General features: G+C 39.9%; 1 protein-coding gene across 27 annotated transcripts in view; it reads right to left on the bottom strand.

Moving 5' to 3' along the window:
* The window catches only part of GTDC1 (glycosyltransferase like domain containing 1), a 266,987-nt gene extending 247,684 nt beyond the window's left edge, over window positions 1-19,303 (bottom strand). For 21 of the 27 annotated variants that reach the window (XR_005586243.1, XM_039495008.1, XM_039495028.1 and 18 more), the window contains exons 1-2: window positions 18,797-18,886; window positions 14,090-14,219 (exon numbers count right to left, since the gene is read on the bottom strand). The gene's annotated coding sequence lies outside the window, so the exon portion shown is untranslated. Of the gene's footprint in view, window positions 1-14,089; window positions 14,220-14,332; window positions 14,419-18,236; window positions 18,382-18,547; window positions 18,632-18,796; window positions 18,887-19,172 lie in introns of those variants that run through there. The other 6 variants (XM_039495009.1, XM_039495011.1, XM_039495012.1 and 3 more) reach the window with 6 other exon arrangements.
* Window positions 19,304-19,888: the final 585 nt, after the last annotated feature.

Below are 19,888 nucleotides of genomic sequence, written 5' to 3'. Positions count from 1 at the left end.
TTTTTGTCTCTGATGCTGCCTGATAGCTTATTTCCAGTTCCCCATGGCGTCCAGTTGACCGGTCAGTCCATAACTCTGGTGTTCATATCTTTGAGGTTCTACTGTAGTTCGGGACTTAAACATTTCTCAAACTCTGCAGCACTGTACTACAACGTGAAAACTAGAAACTACCCAGAAACAGACTAGAATCAAAAGTCAGTATGTAGTCAATATTCTACTGTCCAAATTAAGTGAAATACAAAAGACAAACAATAAAGGGAAAGTACTTCTAAAAATGCATTACTTTTAGTCCAACAGTGTTATGCAGTCAAGCAGGACTGAAGGATTGCTGCAAAAGCTGCCAAAATATCAATATAACCTGCATGGATCATGAAGAGGTTTTTTCCCCTTCCCCAACATATTCCTGGGAGGGGTGGAACTCCTTCGTCTGAAGCATCAAGGATGGTCATGGCTGAAGAAGGGACTTTGGAAGGAGAGGGTCAAGTACAATCTCACTCTCAGGTATGTGGCTGGCTGGTTTTTGATCTCATGCTCATGGTCTAACTGATCACCACGTGTGGGGTCAAAAAGGAATTCCCCCCGAGATCAAATTGGCAGTGATCTTGTAGAGTTTTCACCTTCCTCTGCAGCATGCGGGTCGTGGATCATTTTCCAGGATTATCTGGGTATATCTCACTAAATTGTTTCTCTGTCACTATGGGAGCCTCAGGCACTGGTGCACCTTGGATCTTCCTATTCTGTGCCTGTGGCACAGAATCTGATTTCGTATAGGCTAAAATACTTTGGTCAAATTTTGGTTGATGGATGCAGTGAGTGGGTATTCGATGGTCTTGGTGACCTGTGATATAGGAGGTCAGACTAGATGACATAATAGTCCCTTATGGCCTTAAATTCTGAATCTATGAAGTATATTTGTTGTCAGTATTTAAAAGCCAATCATTAGTGACCCAAGTCCCCGTAGCATCCTAAATCTTAAATGATATTCTAGAAAAAAGAGAACAAATATGAAGACATGGTAAAAATTGGTAAAATTGCTTTCTAAAACATTGAGTAATGAATAAGTAATAATTGGAGATATACCAATCTCCTAGAATGGAAGGGACCTTGAAAGGTCATCGAGTCCAGCCACCTGCCTTCACTAGCAGGACCAATTTTTGCCCCAGATCCCTAAGTGGCCTCCTCAAGGATTGAACTCTCAACCCTGGGTTTAGCAGGCCAATGCTCAAACCACTGAGCTATCCCTCCCAATTATGGCAGGTTGGTAATCAGAGCAGACATCTAAATGTCTAACATTCATTTCTCAAATGTGGGAAAAATGTAGCAATGTTCCACAGTATTCTGTTTGTAACCAAACTATCCGAAGGTGAGCCACACTAATAGGGGAGAGTTCCCAGTGACAGAATGTGGATTTTTCTCAAAACCATGGCTGCATTTAGGAGCCTTCTTTTAGGCTCCAGAGTCACAGGATAACAATAGTATTTAGTGACTCTCAACCCTAGTAGTTCCATCTTTCAGACACCAAGAGTGATTTTCATTAGCTGGAAATCATGTGCTAATTCAGAGCACGTAGTGGTACCAACAGCAGAAAATGTGGAAGCAGGAGTTCTGCAGGTAGCAGAAGTGGCTATATAAGATGCATCAGCAGAGACTAGGTTATGGCAATTATTCCACCCTACATTGTGAAACCAATCAGCTCCTGTGACCTATACACTGTTAAGCAAACACCTCATGGTTGCTGAATGCTGACTCTAATGTTCAGAAAGCATTAAGACTTATTTAGTTCCTATAGTCAAAAAGGGAAACCCCTGTGTGAATGTTTGTAATACAAGCTCCAGCATATAGTCAGTCAAAACCATGTTGAAATAGAAGGCCACAGGCTAGTATTTGACAGGTTCTTTTTTACACACTATCGATGTTCCCTCCAAGAACAGTCAGCAGGAACAGTCAGCATGGATTCACCAAGGGCAAGTCATGCCTAACTAACCTAATTGCCTTCTATGATGAGATAACCGGCTCTGTGGATGAGGGGAAAGCAGTGGATGTGCTATTTCTGGACTTTAGCAAAGCTTTTGATACAGTCTCCCACAGTATTCTTGCCAGCAAGTTAAAGAAGTATGGGCTGGATGAATGGACGGTAAGGTGGATAGAAAACTGGCTAGATGGTCGAGCTCAACGGGTAGTGATCAATGGTTCCATGTCTAGTTGGCAGCCGGTATCAAGTGGAGTGCCCCAAGGGTCGGTTTTGTTCAATATCTTCATTAACGATCTGGAGGATGGTGTGGACTGCATCCTTAGCAAGTTTGCAGATGACACTAAACTGGGAGGAGTGGTTGATACGCTGGAGGGTAGGGATAGGATACAGAGGGATCTAGACAAATTAGAGGATTAGGCCAAAAGAAATATGATGAGGTTCAACAAGGACAAGTACAGAGTCCTGCACTTAGGACGGAAGAATCCCATGCACTGCTACAGACTAGGGACGAATGGCTGGGCAGCAGTTCTGCAGAAAAGGACCTAGGGGTTACGGTGGACGAAAAGCTGAATATGAGTCAACAGTGTGCCCTTGTTGCCAAGAAGGCTAATGGCATTTTGGGTTGTATAAGTAGGGACATTTCCAGCAGATCGAGGGACGTGATCATTTCCCTCTATTCAACACTGGTGAGGCCTCATTTGGAGTAGTGTGTCCAGTTTTGGGCCCCACACTACAAGAAGGATGTGGATAAATTGGAGAGAGTCCAGCGGAGGGCAACAAAAATGATTAGGGGGCTGGAGCACATGACTTATGAGGAGAGGCTGAGGGAACTGAGATTGTTTAGCCTGCAGAAGAGAAGAATGAGGTGGGATTTGATAGCTGCTTTCAACTACCTGAAAGGGGGTTCCAAAGAGGATGATCTAGACTGTTCTCAGTGGTAGAAGATGACAGAACAAGGAGTAATGGTCTCAAGTTGCAGAGGGGGAGGTTTAGGTTGGACATTAGAAAAAACTTTTTCACTAGCAGGGTGGTGAAGAACTGGAATGGGTTACCTAGGGAGGTGGTGGAATCTCCTTCCTTAGAGGTTTTTAAGGTCAGGTTTGACAAAGCCCTGGCTGGGATGATTTAGTTGGGTTTGGTCCTGCTAGATGACCTCCTGAGGTCCCTTCCAACCCTGAGATTCTATGATTAGATCACTAAAGAAAAGATATGCAAATATGGGAAAAAATAAATGTAGAAAAAGACAACAGAAATAATTACAAACTGGGTTCTGTTTTAGGAATATGTAATGCCTCTACCAACTCTAGGGAAGCACAGAGCTATCTACATGTACATCTCATGCTAATTCAGTATACCCATTTTTAGGTATATAAAAGGAGTGTTCAATACGTTAATGAAGAAGAAAATATTATGCACATGTTTAACTTCACACATTGTGAGCAATTCTACTAAGTTCAACAAGACTACACACACTGCATAAGACTGTCCATGCATACATCTTTGTAGGACAACTAAGAAATTGTACATCCAAAAACAGAAAATTGGTTTAAGCTGGTTAGTGACTCAGAAATAAGAGCAAATGTATTTAGACAAAATATAGTGAAAAGCTTTCAAGAGTTTTCTTAGGATGTTTGAAATTTACCAAAAGAGAATAGCACTGCCTAAGTTCCTGAATCCTATAACAGTAATACTTAAATTACAATATCTAGGGAGTATCAAATCTTCTCTTGATCAAAATTCGTTTGAGGAAAAAAATCAAGGTAAACATATATCCTCATTCCTATGGAATGAGGAGATTACCTGAAGAACAAAACTGTTGCTTCTGGATAGCATCTCAAAATAAGGGAGAATGTGAATCTTTTGTGAGCAAAATACACTTGCCATTACCAAAAAAAAAAAAAAAAAACTATGAAAAGAGAAAAGCATGAATGCAATACTAAAAGATAAAGCAGCACACTGAACATGCATTTCACCAAGCAAACATAAGAAACCTCTAAAGACTGGAGGGTATTTGAACATAGTTCACATTAAGAAGGCTCTGTACACTGAATGCCACTATCACGGGCAGTAGATGGTCGTAGGATGGAAGACGGATGGGACAGAGGTTGTGGAAAAATACAATTAAGCTCCCCACAGAAGCATAGGAGGGGAGGGGATTTTGTCTTTTCTAAAGCTTAATCCAGCAGTCTGGCTACAGAAAAATTTAGCATACCTGATTGGCAAAAGAACAAAACCTGGAAAAGAAGGTTAGTATCGAAAGGAGAATGAAGATTGTGGTCAGAATACTTATTTGGTGATTGGCTTCACTAAAGGTGGTATCAAGGGAACTAAGAGCAGCCTGTTATTCAAAAAGAGCATAATAAGCAGCAACCAGAACATTTTTCAAAAGTTTTTTCTCCCTCTCCCCATCAAAAAGCACTGCAAGACTCTTGAAGCAAAGTCACAAGATAAATGCAAAGTATTACTATTATTTTAAATAAAATCTGATAAGATACAATGGTTGAGAGCTGTCTCAACTATTCACATTGGGATGTTCTGTATCTCTAGCAGTGAAACAGTACACCGAATTTGCCATTTGTGACTGTCGCTTGGTAATTAAAGACCTGACCCAACTCCCATTGGCTTCAGTGAGAGCTGGATCAGGCCCTAAGCCCCTATAACTGAATGGACAAGTTATTTCCAATGTAGGGCAGTGGAAAGGAAGGCTCTAATCAGACACAGAGATCTTGTTCACACAACAGTCTTAATATAACTTTATTGAAATTTGGAATGCAATCACTCCCATGGATCACATCTATTATTTCTATAGCTTGTTCTGGAGAATGATCAGGTCTGAAAGCTACAAAATGAATTCCTTTAAAGGGCAATCTTATTAAACATTCTGATCAACTGGGACCAGAAAAAGAAATACACAATGGGAATTTGACGTTTAAAGATGATTTAGCAATTAAAAAGTTAACATCCAGAACACTCTAATGCATTTATCCTATAACAATTTTACCTGGCAGGAAGAAAAGTCCAATAATTTACAGAATATCCCTATCCTCTTTTCTGACAATATAAAGATGAAGGCTTAGTCTGAGTGAGAATGGGGAGACTGATTTTCCATTCAATTTCAAGCAATTCATTTTTCTCTGCTTTCCTTAAAAATATATGTATTTGCCAAATAATATAAGCTCCATCACAATGCATAGTGGAGAAACACTGTATGTATAGAAAAAAGTATGCCTTCTATCTCATTAAAACATCCAGATGCAATTTAGAATTCAATTATGTACCTCATGAGTTCTAGTCTCTTTAAGGACACAGGTTATACTGAACTGGGTGAACCTCAAAAGCCAAACTTCTCAATAACAATGATCCACATTTTAACTTTTCCTTTTCCTCGTCACAAAATCTAATGGAAGCAATACTAACCCAACCATAATAGCAATTTGTAGCCTTTCAATATTGGTGATCATTTCTCAGATTAGTTCTTTAATATTCTATTATGTGTTCTTTCAAGAAAGAGCTGCAAAGAATATTTGATCTGAAAAATAAATGTTCCCAATGACACCACTGATCACATCCTTAATGTTACATACATTCCTTACACATGAACATCAAAAGATGCAAGATCTGCTAGAACACTAGTGACCCTTATAGTTCCAAGATTAAATCCCAACTATATTCACATTATTTCTCTGGTGAATCTTTCTTTATATCTATCATTGATGAAAAGTTAGTAATGGACTTTTTGCAATATGTGGTGACATAAAAAAAATATGAAAAATATAAAAAAAATAATTTGTTTGGAAAATGTTTTTAAAGCACAGATGAAGTTCAAAAACAGTTTCTGGAATCCTGTTTTGTAATTTTTTATCAGCACTACTGTATGTTGCTGATTACAAGTCATCCCTACCCATTGATAAGGTTAGCCATTTACCTTTTTTAAGATCATTTGCATGGCTCATCAAAGTCATCAGAGTTTTACACCCTCCAAACAAAAGGGAATTGCTTAGACTGCAAATAAAGGTGCTTGAAGCAACATTTTCACAAAAGTTGTAGGGAATTGTGTCTTAATTAGTCATAGAATTTTGAAGTGAGTGTGACCTTTTGGGCCCTGACTGCCACAGTCGACTTCTTCTCTTCATTATACCTCCTAAATAACTGTGATGCTGTGTATATATACTAGAAACATACCAAAATATGGTCAGATTGTGCCAGTCGTACAGAGGTGCAGAAGGGGAAGGAGAGGAAACAAAAAGTCTTTCCTCCTTCTCACAATCTTGTAATAATCCATCAGCGGCAAGACTATTTCCAACATCCTGAAGCCCTGAGCACCTCCAAACAGTTGCCTTTTGCTTAAATTAACCCACTATGGAAATGTTCCCTTCTTTACCCCATGAGGGGATTTCCCACCACCATGACCACAAAATTAAATGCTCTCACATACAGAATGGGCAATATCCAGTCCCAGATAAGTGGCAGGTTTCAGATCCAATATCTCACACTCCTTTGGAGCTAGAAATGGGAACTTTATAATGGAAACTTTCCAATGGGATTCTAGATGTAGGATATTCTGATACAGAAGGCTTTAAATTCATAACACTTATCGATAGAACAGCTATTAAGAGGCCATTTTTAGAGATATATGAAATTTATTCATTATATTTTTCCCTCCAAGGTCTCTTCGGCTTTATAGTTGGAAGGTTACAAAAAAAAAATTTTTAAAACTCCCTAAAACCTTTTGAAAATAGATTTTCTGTAAAATATGTTACAACAGAGCAGGATATGTCTGAGTCAAATTAGGAACTCTATCTAGTTCTGTGTGTGAAAATACTGGACACTGACTGCAGAAGTCTGCCCAAAGACAACCTACTGTGCTGCATGCCAGATTACTGCTTTGGCTGTAAAAGGTGTTTGACATCTTGCTGAAGGACTAACATTAAAAGCCATCAAGACCACAATCTTTGTCCAACAATTGTGTTTTTCCCTCAGTTATTGGCCTATCCTTATGTAATACTGGGTTTTCTACACAGGGCCCCACAGAAGGGAAGGGGCAAGCAAGACTGATGTGTCTGTAGCTTCTCAGGTGGAGCCTGTGGCACAGCAATAGAGCAGGGTCCTGCTCTGTGCAAGGGGGAGGCCACCATCACCACATGTAAGCAGGTCAAGCAGAAAAAAGAGAGAGCAGGAAGGGCCCTGTTCAGCCTGTAAGGTTAATGAACATCAGACTCATAGGAAGGGGGAGATCAGACTAGAAGATGTATCTCAGGACTTCCATCATTTTCAAAGACTTGTAACTCTCAAGTACTTTAAGAATAAAGTCACTGTGATTAAGAAATTCCTTTCCTAACCTGTGTTTCTTGCTTTTCTACCATGTTGTCCCTAAAGGGGTTCAATTAGAAGCCCAGAGTGCCCATAGCCTATGTACAGATCTGGGGGAGCACATGTATGTGACTGGGGTTGGGAGGTGTCAGGAGATCATAGACACTGATTTCAGGGTAAAACATGGCTGGACAGAGCAGCCAACATCCCAAGGAAGAGTATCAGACAAGAGGGCTGACCTAGGGTCCCAGAGCTAGAAATAGTAACTAGAGTGTCCCTTAGGGTCTCAGAGCTAGAAACAATGACTAGACTAGACCCATTGGCTTGGAAGCCCAGGTGACCCAGTGATGGGGTCCACTCACAAAAGACTGGTGTCTGTACAACGAGCACTGTGAGAAATTTTAACCTGTGTCTAATACACCTCATGCATGACAGGATGGTGAGATGTATAGATTTGATTCGCAGTCACTAGAATAACATATTCATGGATTGTGAAGACACGAAGAAATATAAGGAGACAATCTCAAAAACATGCTGATAAAACCTTCATACCACACTATCCCATCAAGTCTTTTCTCTCTCATATTTATCTTTTAGATACAGTTCATCTGAACATCTATGTTGCTTTAATATACTTTTTTGTATTTAAGTAGTAGTATATTCCAGATATTCCACCGCTGTTCTTGCACACCACATACACACCACCACAAGAGTGTGTGTATATTCACTAACAAAAAAGTTATCATAGCCAAGACCAGATTGTTTGCTGCAATACAGCATTTTTTGAATTGTGGAGATGAACAAAGCTAAGGTTTCTGCAATTTTGGGGTACTATTCATAATAATTTCCATATACCTTAGTGATTATTCTGCTTATGTAAAAAAGAAGAAATTAACTCACCACAAAATTTTGCAACCACCTATTACTACACACTATTTATAAAAAACTTTTATCCTAAGACCTCTAAAAAAATTCTCTCTCAGAGCAAGACAGTTACAGAAATTTAGTCATTAAAGCATATTACACAATCACAGAAGTTTTCTGTGCAATTTACTGAAAATTCAGAGCACATTATTTCCTGTAACAAAGTTATATATACTCTTGTAGAATGAACTCAAAATTTGCTCCCAGTAGTCACATAACAATGCTTTCTGCTATGTATCTGAAGGGGTTCCTAAAGCAAGCTGAATTTCTTCAGCAGATGTTACTCAGTGATCTAAAAGACCAGACTCGGTTTCTCACACATTATAAAATGGAAAGCAAGAAATGGAGGAAGGATCCTAAAATATCAACAGCAACCTCTGAGTTGTTAGAAAGCACATTCAAAGAGGCAATGGTTTACTAATTTCTCATGAAATAAACACTGAAAATGTCAGCCACGCATTAATGCAATTCGTGCACATGAACAATGTGATAATGTAACATTCTGTATCAAGCCAGTATTTTCATAAATTATGATCTAAACAGAATACTAGTCAATTCACCAAAAGATATCAAAGTTACCCTTTATTACAAGCAATCCAAGCCTTGAGGCTAGGGCTATCAGAAAATATTTAGTTAGTTCCCAAGCCAACATTTTTCCTACTCGTTTTATTATGAAACTACACCACATTTTCAATAACGTTTAGCTTGGCTATACAGAACAGCAAATAATTTCCCAGAACCCTTTGAAAAACCTGACATGTTGAATGATTCTCTAGTCAACTTGTGTGTTATTAAGCTGAAAAAATGTATGTAAGATCATTTGATCATTGGAAAAGCATTGGGAGCTTCAGGACAGATGGACGAACTTCAGGTCATATAAAATACTACCAAAGCTATATTTGAAGAAAGATGTGAAAGTCCGTGAAAGCGCCCTGGGTAAGAGTACTTTGTGTTGCTAAGAAACACTGAAGATGGATGAAGTAAATTGTTTCAGTTAGTGGAACCAACTCCAGCCATCTCTTGTTTATTAGTGCAATGTTTTCTTTTATTGGTTATTCACTTTAACAGCTACACAAATGATATACCCTCATTAAACTAGACTGAGACATGCATAAAGATATTAACACTTGAAAATAACACTTGTAATAAGTGTAGATTCTACATAGACTATTCTACATTATGAGTAGAATATACTTACCACACTTTCAAAATTCACATTTTTGAACACTCTATTAAAAAAAGTCAAAAACTGTTGAGAACATGTATGAGAATGGACCTTAGCGAAGGAGTCTGTAATATTAGAAAATTTCAAGAACAGTGGTATCATATCAGGACTATAATACTAGTTAAATACAAAAACCTATATTAAAGCAACATAGATGTTCAAATGAACTGAAATAAGGAAAGAAATACTTTTTAAGCTTCCTTTCACCTTGAAGTTGGAGAAAAAGAAACTGAGATTCCATTATTTTCTTTCGAAAATATGCAAGATTCTCAGATATTACAGTGACAGATCTAGTATATATATGGACTGCCTTTCTAGGTCAGAATTTTATTTTATTAATTTATTTTTAGGCTGCTCATTAGTTTAGTATCTGAGCATATGTCTAAAGTTTCTTTAATAATATAGTTCTTCAAATAGATTATCAGCATACATCCCCACTTCTGAGATATGCATACACCAATGGCCACAAGTCTGAACCCACTAGAAAACAGTAACTGTTGGGATCACGTGCAAGTTTTACCACAGAACTAAACATTCTGTGTAAAGCACTCTAACCCTACTTCCGTCCTTTTTCACTTACTCAGGATTTAATGAAGACTCCCAAACAGAGAGGCACATAGTAGGATACATACATCTATAATGACAATCTACTCAAAGAACTATAGTTATTAGTAAGCAACCATTCTTCTTAAAGTAATGTATGTTACAGAAATATTTGTGGGAGAGGAACTAGCAGTAACAACTATGATGAAGGTGGGCCTAGAAATGATCAATTAAAGCTTACAAAACTGCTCTCTCTGGGCATCCGATCTAGCTGATGAGTCAAAGAGTAATTCTGCATAAAGACATGACTTTAACTCCAGGTAGGAGCCTTACATAAAGACATTCCTCATACATACTGAGGAGGCTACTTTGGATCTGGAGGAATATGCTCTAAAATCTTCAGGTTGGCACCTGCAAGATTATAACAATTTGTATGAAAACAGTTTAGACAAACTCTAAACAAAAATGTTTTACCCCCTGAATTTATTTTCAAACAATTTAGGAGACTTATTTAGTTCTCTCTAGTGCTCTTCCAATGGATGAACTATGCATCTTCTATAATGAATGAGACTGCTGTCTTATGGAAAAAAACAGTACATGATCATGTAATTAGAGATTACATCCATATATATGCTACCGGCAACCCCGATAAAATAATGGTAGTGTCACCTTACAGAATTTGATTTTTTTAATCTACTTATTCAATTTTAGATGTAACTTCCTCTTATCTTCAGGAAATAGTGAGAATTCAACCCCTTCCTCTCTTAATGCTGTGGGACTGCCTCTTCTATTGCTCTCAGTTGGAAAAGAAAGATCACACTGTTTCTCAGCACTTTCTCATGAGAAGGATCCCTGAAGCAGGACTGTGATGAAGGGTTTGGAGAAGACACAGAGTGGAATTTGATGGAACAGCCAGTTTGAATTATCTGTAGTAGCCACCTGTCCAAGGTAATTCCACTCTATGACACCTGACAAATTTTCCAAAAAGGAGACTAGAGAGGGGGGAAAATGCCACAATTGGCTGAAGTTATTAGGTGCCACCCCAAACTAGCTGTCTCAAGACAATAATAATAAAAGGATCTCAAGTTACCAAAGAAGTTGTTTTCTGTTTCTGCTGCTTCTTTTTCTGCTTTGAGAAGAAAAACTGCTTCTGATCAGATTTGTGGTATTCAGCAGCTCTCTAACAAGAAGCAGTATTCCTCCGGAACCTGTCTGTATTGGGTCAATTTCCCTCTATCCAAAGAATGAACCAACCCTAACTCTGAGGTGAAGAAAACAGGCTCCTCAAATGGAAAATTCTTGAACTTAGTCCTTATGCTGTTTATCAGAATAATCTTGTGTTCGCAGAGCCCACATTCACTAATAGAGCCAAGAAACAGGTTTCCTACAAACAGTGAGAGCCCTGCAACCGGTCCCCTTGATTTAGACATCCAGGGAGATGTGGATATCTTAATAAAGACTGTGTGCCTACAGCATCTTCAGGGAATAATTCAAGGAAGGAGTTCTCTAGATCTGAGAGCCCTGGAACTAACCTTAAATTCTATTCCTGATAGCAATGAGATCAACTGTGAGGCCCCAAGATCTGAAGGGTGAGAAACCCTACAGAGCTGCATAGAGGAAGCAGAAGATTCTGATGGGTATCTTCTGATAATCCCTCATAAAAATGCACTGTAAATCAAGGTTGTATCAAACCCCTTCATGAAACTGACTCGGGACCCAGATCTGATAAGATAGTTAATACAGATATGCATCCGAAGAAGTGGGTATTCACCCACGAAAGCTCATGCTCCAATACGTCTATTAGTCTATAAGATGCCACAAGACTCTTTGCTGCTTTTACAGATCCAGACTAACACGGCTACCCCTCTGATACTTAATACAGATAGAATTTTATGTTTAGCATCTCAAGAGGAACTGAGATACTGGACAATAAGCTATCACCTGTAACTGTTTCTAAAAATTTTGAGACTTTCTCTACAATGATTCAACCTTGGATCGCTTCCTACTGCACTTCTTTGTATCTTAACGCAACAGGAAGAATGCTCAGATTCACAGCACTTTTCTCTTATGTGCCATAGCCCCTGGATCCTTCAATAGTCTACAACTATTATCCCCTTGGCTTCTTTGAGGGAACCTTCAGAACCCACATCAGATCCAAACTGCTTCCTTTATTCCTTTTGTGCTTTTAAAGCACTCTGCCAAGACTACTCTAAAGTGGAAGCAGTCTGATTGGTCTGCAAGTGATAAGCCCTCTCTATCAGGAAAAAAAAAGGTGACTTTCCTGCTCCTTGCAGGCCCAAATGGGCCTTTGATATATGTCTTTTTCTAAACAGCAAAGGCAGTGGAAAAGATGGTCAGAAAATAATCCATCACAATCACATGAAGCATTTAAACTCCAAGCATACAAATCCTCTACTGGGGAACTGAAGTCAAGTTACAGGGAAGGCAATGGAAAATGACTAGTCTGAACCAAGAAAGCAAATTGAAATGTTCAAATTGGATTACTGTGTAAAGCCTAATTCTAACTAGAAATATTTAATACTAAAACAAATTGTTATTTTTTTTAACAGCAGCAAATAACCCTTCATATAAGAAATAGTAAATAAAATACATAGTACAGAGAAATAAGGAGAAAGGAATTGAGATTTCTGAATTTACTGTCACAGGAAAGGAAATGAGATAAAGTCAGGGCTAAGGCTCCTTATATAATTTCACCTGGAATAATTAGTTCTTCATCAGTGGCTACTGCTTTCCAGAGGTTCTGACTCATTGAGAAGATTGTGCACACATCCTACAAGTGCATTTCTCTCTTCTCTACTGACATGTTCTCCTGGGAGTAGCTTAATAATAATGATAATATTTTACTATAGAATTAAATGTACAGTATGAACAGCACTGTTATATCAGTGCTACAATGAAACCACCACAGCTGGGTAATGACTTTGTAAAAGCATACTGCATGGTTTAACTTTTTTAAAAGTCACATTACAAAAACAGGATGCATGGTGGCCAGCTCCATGTTCCAACGAGATTCCATGATAGTTATGATGTCCAAGAACTGTATATACTGTGCTCTCATAGTGGAAGAGGAATAAGGCATGAAGGGGTATAAATGTCACATGTCCAAACTTTTTTTTTTTTTTTTTTTTTAAAAGACAAGTTTCAGTGGTAAATTTGCTGAGTGCCCCTGTTAAGCCTGGTTAGTGAAGACATTCTCCACACACACTGTACTGCTGAAAGTAATGGGATTTTTGCAAGTCATCTAGGTCACGACTGAGTGAAATGCCAATTACTGGCAATATTTTTAAAATAATTCCAATTGAAAAATGATAGTTTAAATGCCATCACTCAGTCTTAAAATAGTAAACATAAAGCATACATGAAAACACAAACATCTGAGGGTTTTTTGTTTTGGTTTGGTTCTTTTTGCAGATATTGGCATCGTTTTCCTGTTTTCTTCACAATTCAGTTTTAAAACCCATACCATTCGAAAAATCTAGATTCACTTCCAAAATTGCTACTTTTACAATCCTCAGCTATTATTTCTTCAAAAATAAACATGGTATTTTTAAAAGATAAATATATATTTACATAGGTTAGGGGTTTGTTACAGGAGTGGTTGGGTGAGATTCTGTGGCCTGCATTGTGCAGGAGGTCAGACTAGATGATCATAATGGTCCCTTCTGACCTTAAAGTTGATGAGTCTACTTCTCTAATAAGAGATAACATACTTTAACTAGTGAGTAGTCAAAATTATTAAAGACTTAGATGACTCCCTCAAACAGCATACCAGATATCTATTATAAGAAATACAAAAAAAAAATCATATATTGATCTCTAAATTTTCATATTTGGTATTTAAGCATTTAACATGGCCATTGATTTCACAAAAAGCAGATAGAATAAATAAAAAGAAAGGTAACTGTTTTAGGTACAAGTGAGACCAATTTTTATGCTGTGCCAGATGTAGAGAGCAATTAGGGCAATGGAACCTTATAGTCATCTCCATAAATCCTCTCTTTACATTTAAATCACAACCAAAAAGAAAACCGACTTTATGACAACCAAAACATATTTCTTTTAAGGGAGTTTACTTAGGGCTTGTCTATACTTACCTACTGGAGAAGCAGTTATACAGGCAAAACTGTATAGTTTATTTCACTTGGGGAAAGGCAGAATAAGATGCGGCAAAAGTGGTCTCCAGTTACTCTGGAAATGAGAAGATCTTTCTTCGTCTATTTAGAGCTAAAAAATAAATATTAACCGTTATACTCATCTTTCACTCCCATACCGCTGATCATTCAACCCTGCCAATGTGAGCAGCATCTATTATGTAACAATGACTCAGTAAATCTTACTTCCATGGGTAAACGAAGAGCCTAAGGGATTGGCAGCTTTCACCTGTAGGTCACGAGTCTGAATCCAGAATATAGTCAGTAGTGACCTTAAGATATTAATATAAAATGGCTTTTCACTAATGGATGTGAACATGCCGTTCATAGTGGACAGTTTTCCTAGAAAATTACCAATACCATAATTGCTATTAGTACTTTTACTGTCATTCTCAGGGGGTCCAAGCAGGGCCGGCTCCAGGGGTTTTGCAGCCCCAAGCAGTCAAAAAAAAAAAAAAAGCCACGATCACGATCTGCGGCAATTCGGCAGGAGGTCCTTCGCTCCGAGCGGGAGTGAAGGACCCTCCGCCGAATTGCCCCCGAATATCTTAAAGTGCCGCCCCCCTCCGGAGTTGCTGCCCCAAGCACCTGCTTGGTAAGCTGGTGCCTGGAGCCGGCCCTGGGTCCAAGTAGTTGCAGTTGTGGCACCTAAATCCCTAGAAGTTGTCCCAGGACGAAACTGGAATATAATGCTACAGGTGACCTATGAACAGTAAAATCTTTGGTGTTATTAATCTAGAACTCTGTGTGTGTGTGCATGCATGCGCATGTGTGTGAGAGAGAGAAAGATTTGAAATCTTAAAACATCTAAGTCCTCTATTTCTCAGGCTTATCATTAACACAGTGATGTGTCCACCCTTACTTACTTGCATGAGGTTAGTTTCATAAATTACAAGGATGGCATTAAATCTTGCAGCATCTGTAATATTGGTGAGAAGGCTTTGGATAATCATACTTTGCCTCTATCAGCAATATTATTATGGAGGTAACCTTATCTTAAAATCTAAGAGCTCCACAGTTGCTTGTGCTCCTTATCTTAATCCTGTGGATTACTGTTTTGGGGGGCACAAGCTAACACAAATAGGAACTGACCTCATTCATTTATTCTAAGTACTATATTTTTTTTGATAAATTACACTTTCATATTCCTCCATCCCTCATTTGAACACCACATAATTACTCATATCCCAAATCTGTTGCATTGGCCATATTTTAAGTATAGGGAAGCCTATTTATTGTCATTTGTAAATAGATAAGAACTTTGATTTCCTGCTTGTAGGAAACACTGAAGGTCAACTAAAAACATGTGTGTATGAGATTGTGTATGTGAGAGAGAATTTGGGATAATAGATAGTTTGGAGATGTGGTTTTCAGATTTGCAGAAATCCATATAAGTCTGTTTGGAGCTTCACACATTTATTTTTACTTTCACATCTGATGTGCAGCAATATGGATAGCTAAGGTGTACATTTAAGACACATACTTTGAGATATATCTATTCAGAAGTGACATTAACACTGGGATATGTGTTCTTATAGCAGTAAAGCTGTGCATTATCACTGCTAACTGCACTGCCTACTGATGCCTTAGGTGGGGGAGGTTCTCAAGAGCCTGCTGTTAAAAATTCTGCCACCAAAGATTAGCATGATTTTGCTGTCCCTTACAGATCTGGTACACAGGATTTATCACAGTCAAATGAGGGAAATTTTATGGGCGCTTCTTGTTAAAATACTGGCAGCATGTCACTAGCACTGCCAAGATTCTTAGAATCATATATAATGAGAATTGTTTATAGTTCATTCTCCCCCACCCCCATGTTTGACTGTTTTTGAAATTGGATACACTGTACAGCCAATCTAACAAGGACCAGATAGCCACACATTTGAGGTCTTGTAATTTTCTGCCTTATTTTGTTATTGCCTTCATATTACATTATTTCATATGCAATATTACTATTACTACTACTACTGAAGCATCCAAAGAGCCCAATCAAGATTAAGGCTCCCATTATTCCTATTCTTAGCAATAATATTTAATATTAGAATACATTCGCATTGTATTTATTTGAATATTGCACATAACTAAGCATATCTAAATTCTGTCCACATCGACAAAAATGCCCACATAAAACAGATATGTTCCTTCTGAGCACTGTATGCAATTTATGCTCTGATTTATGCAGGAACAGTATGTGAAATTCATAGTTATTTTTTCTTGAATGATTTATTTTTAGCTGCAGTTTCAAAAAGTTTCCCTAAGTAACATGAAAGTATTCCAAAGTTCATAAAGAAAAATAAAACCTTAGAATATTAATTATCCAAACTACTTGGGCAATACCATATATGCTTAGCTAATCTTTAGTCAATAGACAAGGAGTCAGTCTGGCAAATCATTAGCAAGAGAGATTCTAAAAATTGGGATTCAATCATATATAAAGTTATATTCATCTTTCTACACACTGTTGGGGTATAAATCTAAAATCAAATTGTACATCTGAATTTGTCCATATTTTACTTTATCAAAACTGATTTCTGACACTGAGATTCTACAAACTCATACACATGATGTAATGTAATCTCCAACACCAAAGTATTTTTACTAAGTCTAGGCTTCTAAGAAAAATTTACATTAAAAGGGAGGGGGAAATGATGAGAATACATCCCACTTCAGGTCTTGAAAGCTCTAATTAAAATTCAATATTGCACTGTGCATGTGGGTTCTTACATGAACGTCCTGTCATGGTTAAGGCTTAAGGTTAATAGAGTCCAATAAAACAGTTCTATTGAATTATACCAACCCATTGTTATACACAATACTGCAACCTGCTGCTCATCTTTACCTAATCATTGTGCTAAGTTTTAAACTAACTTAATGTATGGCTAGCACCTAACAACTACAGCAGAAAAAAATCCAAAATAAAGTCATTATCCATTATAATGAACTTGTTCCTGCATCCAAACTCTTCCTTCCTCCTCTTAAAAAAAGTGTACGTATTTGCATTCATTTCCTCCAGTTTACTATTCAGATCTTTTAATACATGACTGTGTGAAGATGGGGTTAGACCTACTAAATGTATTTATGTGAGAAAAACTCCCTTTAATTTGGGATTTTAGAAGTCTTTCTTGAGGCATCCCATTATTCTGAAATATTTTCTGATTATAGTGTTAATTTTTTTAAAAAATCACATTTTAAGATGTATTTATTTTTTAAACTGAATTCTCCTTTAATTTTTCTTTGGTTTTAAAACAATTTCACACTGTATACTTTTGCAAGGGTTTCAACTTTTTTGGGATTTTTGTTTGATTTATGTGGGGGGCTTTCTTGTCAAGAGTGTAATTATTTTAAAAACTTAGTATTTTATTATTTGTATTACGGTAGCATCTCAAGATTGGAGCCCAATTTTACACTGCACTTCATAAACACACAAATAGAGACAGACCCTGCCCCAGAGCGCTTACAGTCATTTTTATTAAAGGCTATTTAAGAAGGGAAAAAAAACATTAATTTCACATGCTCATTGTGATATTGAACTGTGTCTAGGCTCCTTGAGGCCTGCATCAGACTATTGAGGAAGCCACATATGTTCTGAGTGTTAGCAATAGTTTCCGCTATATCCCCGTGCCTGTGAGATGAACTGTATGCGAAAGTGGAAAACCAAGTTAGGCAGCTAAGCACATAACACGATCAAAACACCAATTCCCCTTATGTCAGACTGCTGAACTTGTGCACGAGTACCCTGACCAGTGGCACAAGTATTATTTCCGTTATGTCTTTTCTCTCCCCTTCTGAAAGACTGCATGCAGCTGCTGCACAGTAATGCTGAGCTCCTGAAGAGGGTGCAATGCACACACCCCACCCTCAAGAGTTCCAGCAGCTCCCCCAGTTCCCCCCACAGTGGAGCCTTTTGAATTGAGTGTAGCTGATCAGCCTCCTTTGAGAGCACAGGGTTTCTGTCACTCCACTTTTGACCTGGGCCATGTAAATAGTGGAGGTGCTGCTTAGAAATCATTATAAAAGCTGCATACCCTGCCCCCATATCAGGGGCTCCCCATATCTGCGAGCAGCACGTGGCAAATGGGAGACCCCATACCAGGGCACTGGCAAAGCTGTTCCTCCTAAACAGCAGCAGCTCTCCACTCTGAGGCCCCTCCTGAGCCGTAGCTCTGAGAGGCTTCCTGTATGCGTGCTGGGGAGCCTGCACCCCGCGATCGCCAGGAGCAGAGCCGCCGGTTAGCTGTGGGTGCTGCGGGGGAGGCTGCAACCCCACGTGCCCAGCAGCCACCGTGGGGACCGGGGGCCGCGCTAGGGGCCGCACCCCGGATCATCAGTAGCGGCTCCCCCTGCCTAGAGGCCGCGCTCAGTGCTCAGGAGCCACGTTAGGGGCAGCTGGGGCGGCTGCACCTCTCGATCAGCAGCTCCCTGCAGGCGCTGGGGAGCCATGTTAGACGCCGCGCACAGTCCCAGGCCAGCAGCTGCCGCTCTCCGCCTCCCCTCAGGAGAGCAGCCCTGCCTGGGCCCGCCCCAGCCGCTGTCCGCCCCGTTCTCCTTCCGGCCGCCGCGGCCTCTCCGCGCTGACCCCTTCCCTCCCGGGCTCGCGCTCATCACGCGGCCCCACTCCTCACCAGCCCCCCCGCCCCCGAGGGAACTCACCTCCTCCTCAATCCCGCCTGGAGGCCGGCGGCGGCAGCGCCGTGCTAGCGTCCCTGCCCCGCCCTCCCCCCAGCACGCAGGAGGCTCGGCTTCCCCCTCCCTCCCGCCTGCCCGCCCGCCTGCCTTTGCCCGTCGCGCGGAGCCGCTGCCCTGGTCCCAGCTGCCTCTTTTGCATGAGGGAGACGTTGCTGAATTTCTCACGGACACACCCCTGGCAGAAGGCTGCCTCCCTCCCTCCTTCCCTAGAAAACCTGCCCCCGCAATTCCCCCCTGATCACGCAGAGCCGCCCCGACCCGAGCTCCTCCACTGTTGCCCTCTAGCCTTATAGGCGTCTGGCCCCCGTGTTACACCCTAGCCTCTAAAATCATAGCTCACCTGTACAGGGTTTGTGTGCCCTCCTCACTGAGGATCCAGAGCACTTCACACACAGTACGCACGTGGGGCAAATCCAGCCCTGGGGGGGAAACAATTGCTCCTCCACTTGGCTTTTGGGGACTTAAGCCAACTGTGCCAGGGTTAAATTTGGCCGCTAAGCTACCTCTGGCATTAAGGTGACCAACTGTGCCACCTTTAAAAGGACACCTTTGAGTGGGAGCCTAGCGTCCCAGATCACCTATGAACGTTGAACACATTTGTTCCTGACTTTAGCAACGGATTGTAGGCTGTGACACTGCACGTGTGATTTAGTACTCCGTGATTTGGTGCCACAAAATTAGGTACCGACTGAGACTTCTTGGCCCCCTATTTTTCATACATCTGTCCTTCTATTTCTTTGAAAGGTAGGTGGTCAGCCCAGCTGCATCCATTCCTCCAGGCCTGCTGGAATTTCTGCTAGAAGTGGAAATATGCCCCCTTGGGGACTTTTCTACTTCTCATTTGCCAAGTAATCTGCCAGCTCCTCCCCTTGGCCCCTACCTGTTTAGTTTGTTCATCTCCATGATTTGTAAGCACAGTCCCTCCAAAGTACACAGACTTTGCAGCAGATCCACAGACAAAGGGAATTTTTCCAGACTTGTAAGTCACTGTGTATGGCAGTGGTTCTCAAACTTTTTGTATTGGTGGCCCCTTTCACACAGCAAGCCTCTGAGTAT

This window comes from Mauremys reevesii, linkage group 11 (assembly GCF_016161935.1).
Source record: "Mauremys reevesii isolate NIE-2019 linkage group 11, ASM1616193v1, whole genome shotgun sequence".
NCBI lineage: Eukaryota > Metazoa > Chordata > Testudines > Geoemydidae > Mauremys > Mauremys reevesii.
Note: the sequence above shows the minus strand (reverse complement) of the source record. Positions and strands in the feature narration are given on the sequence as shown.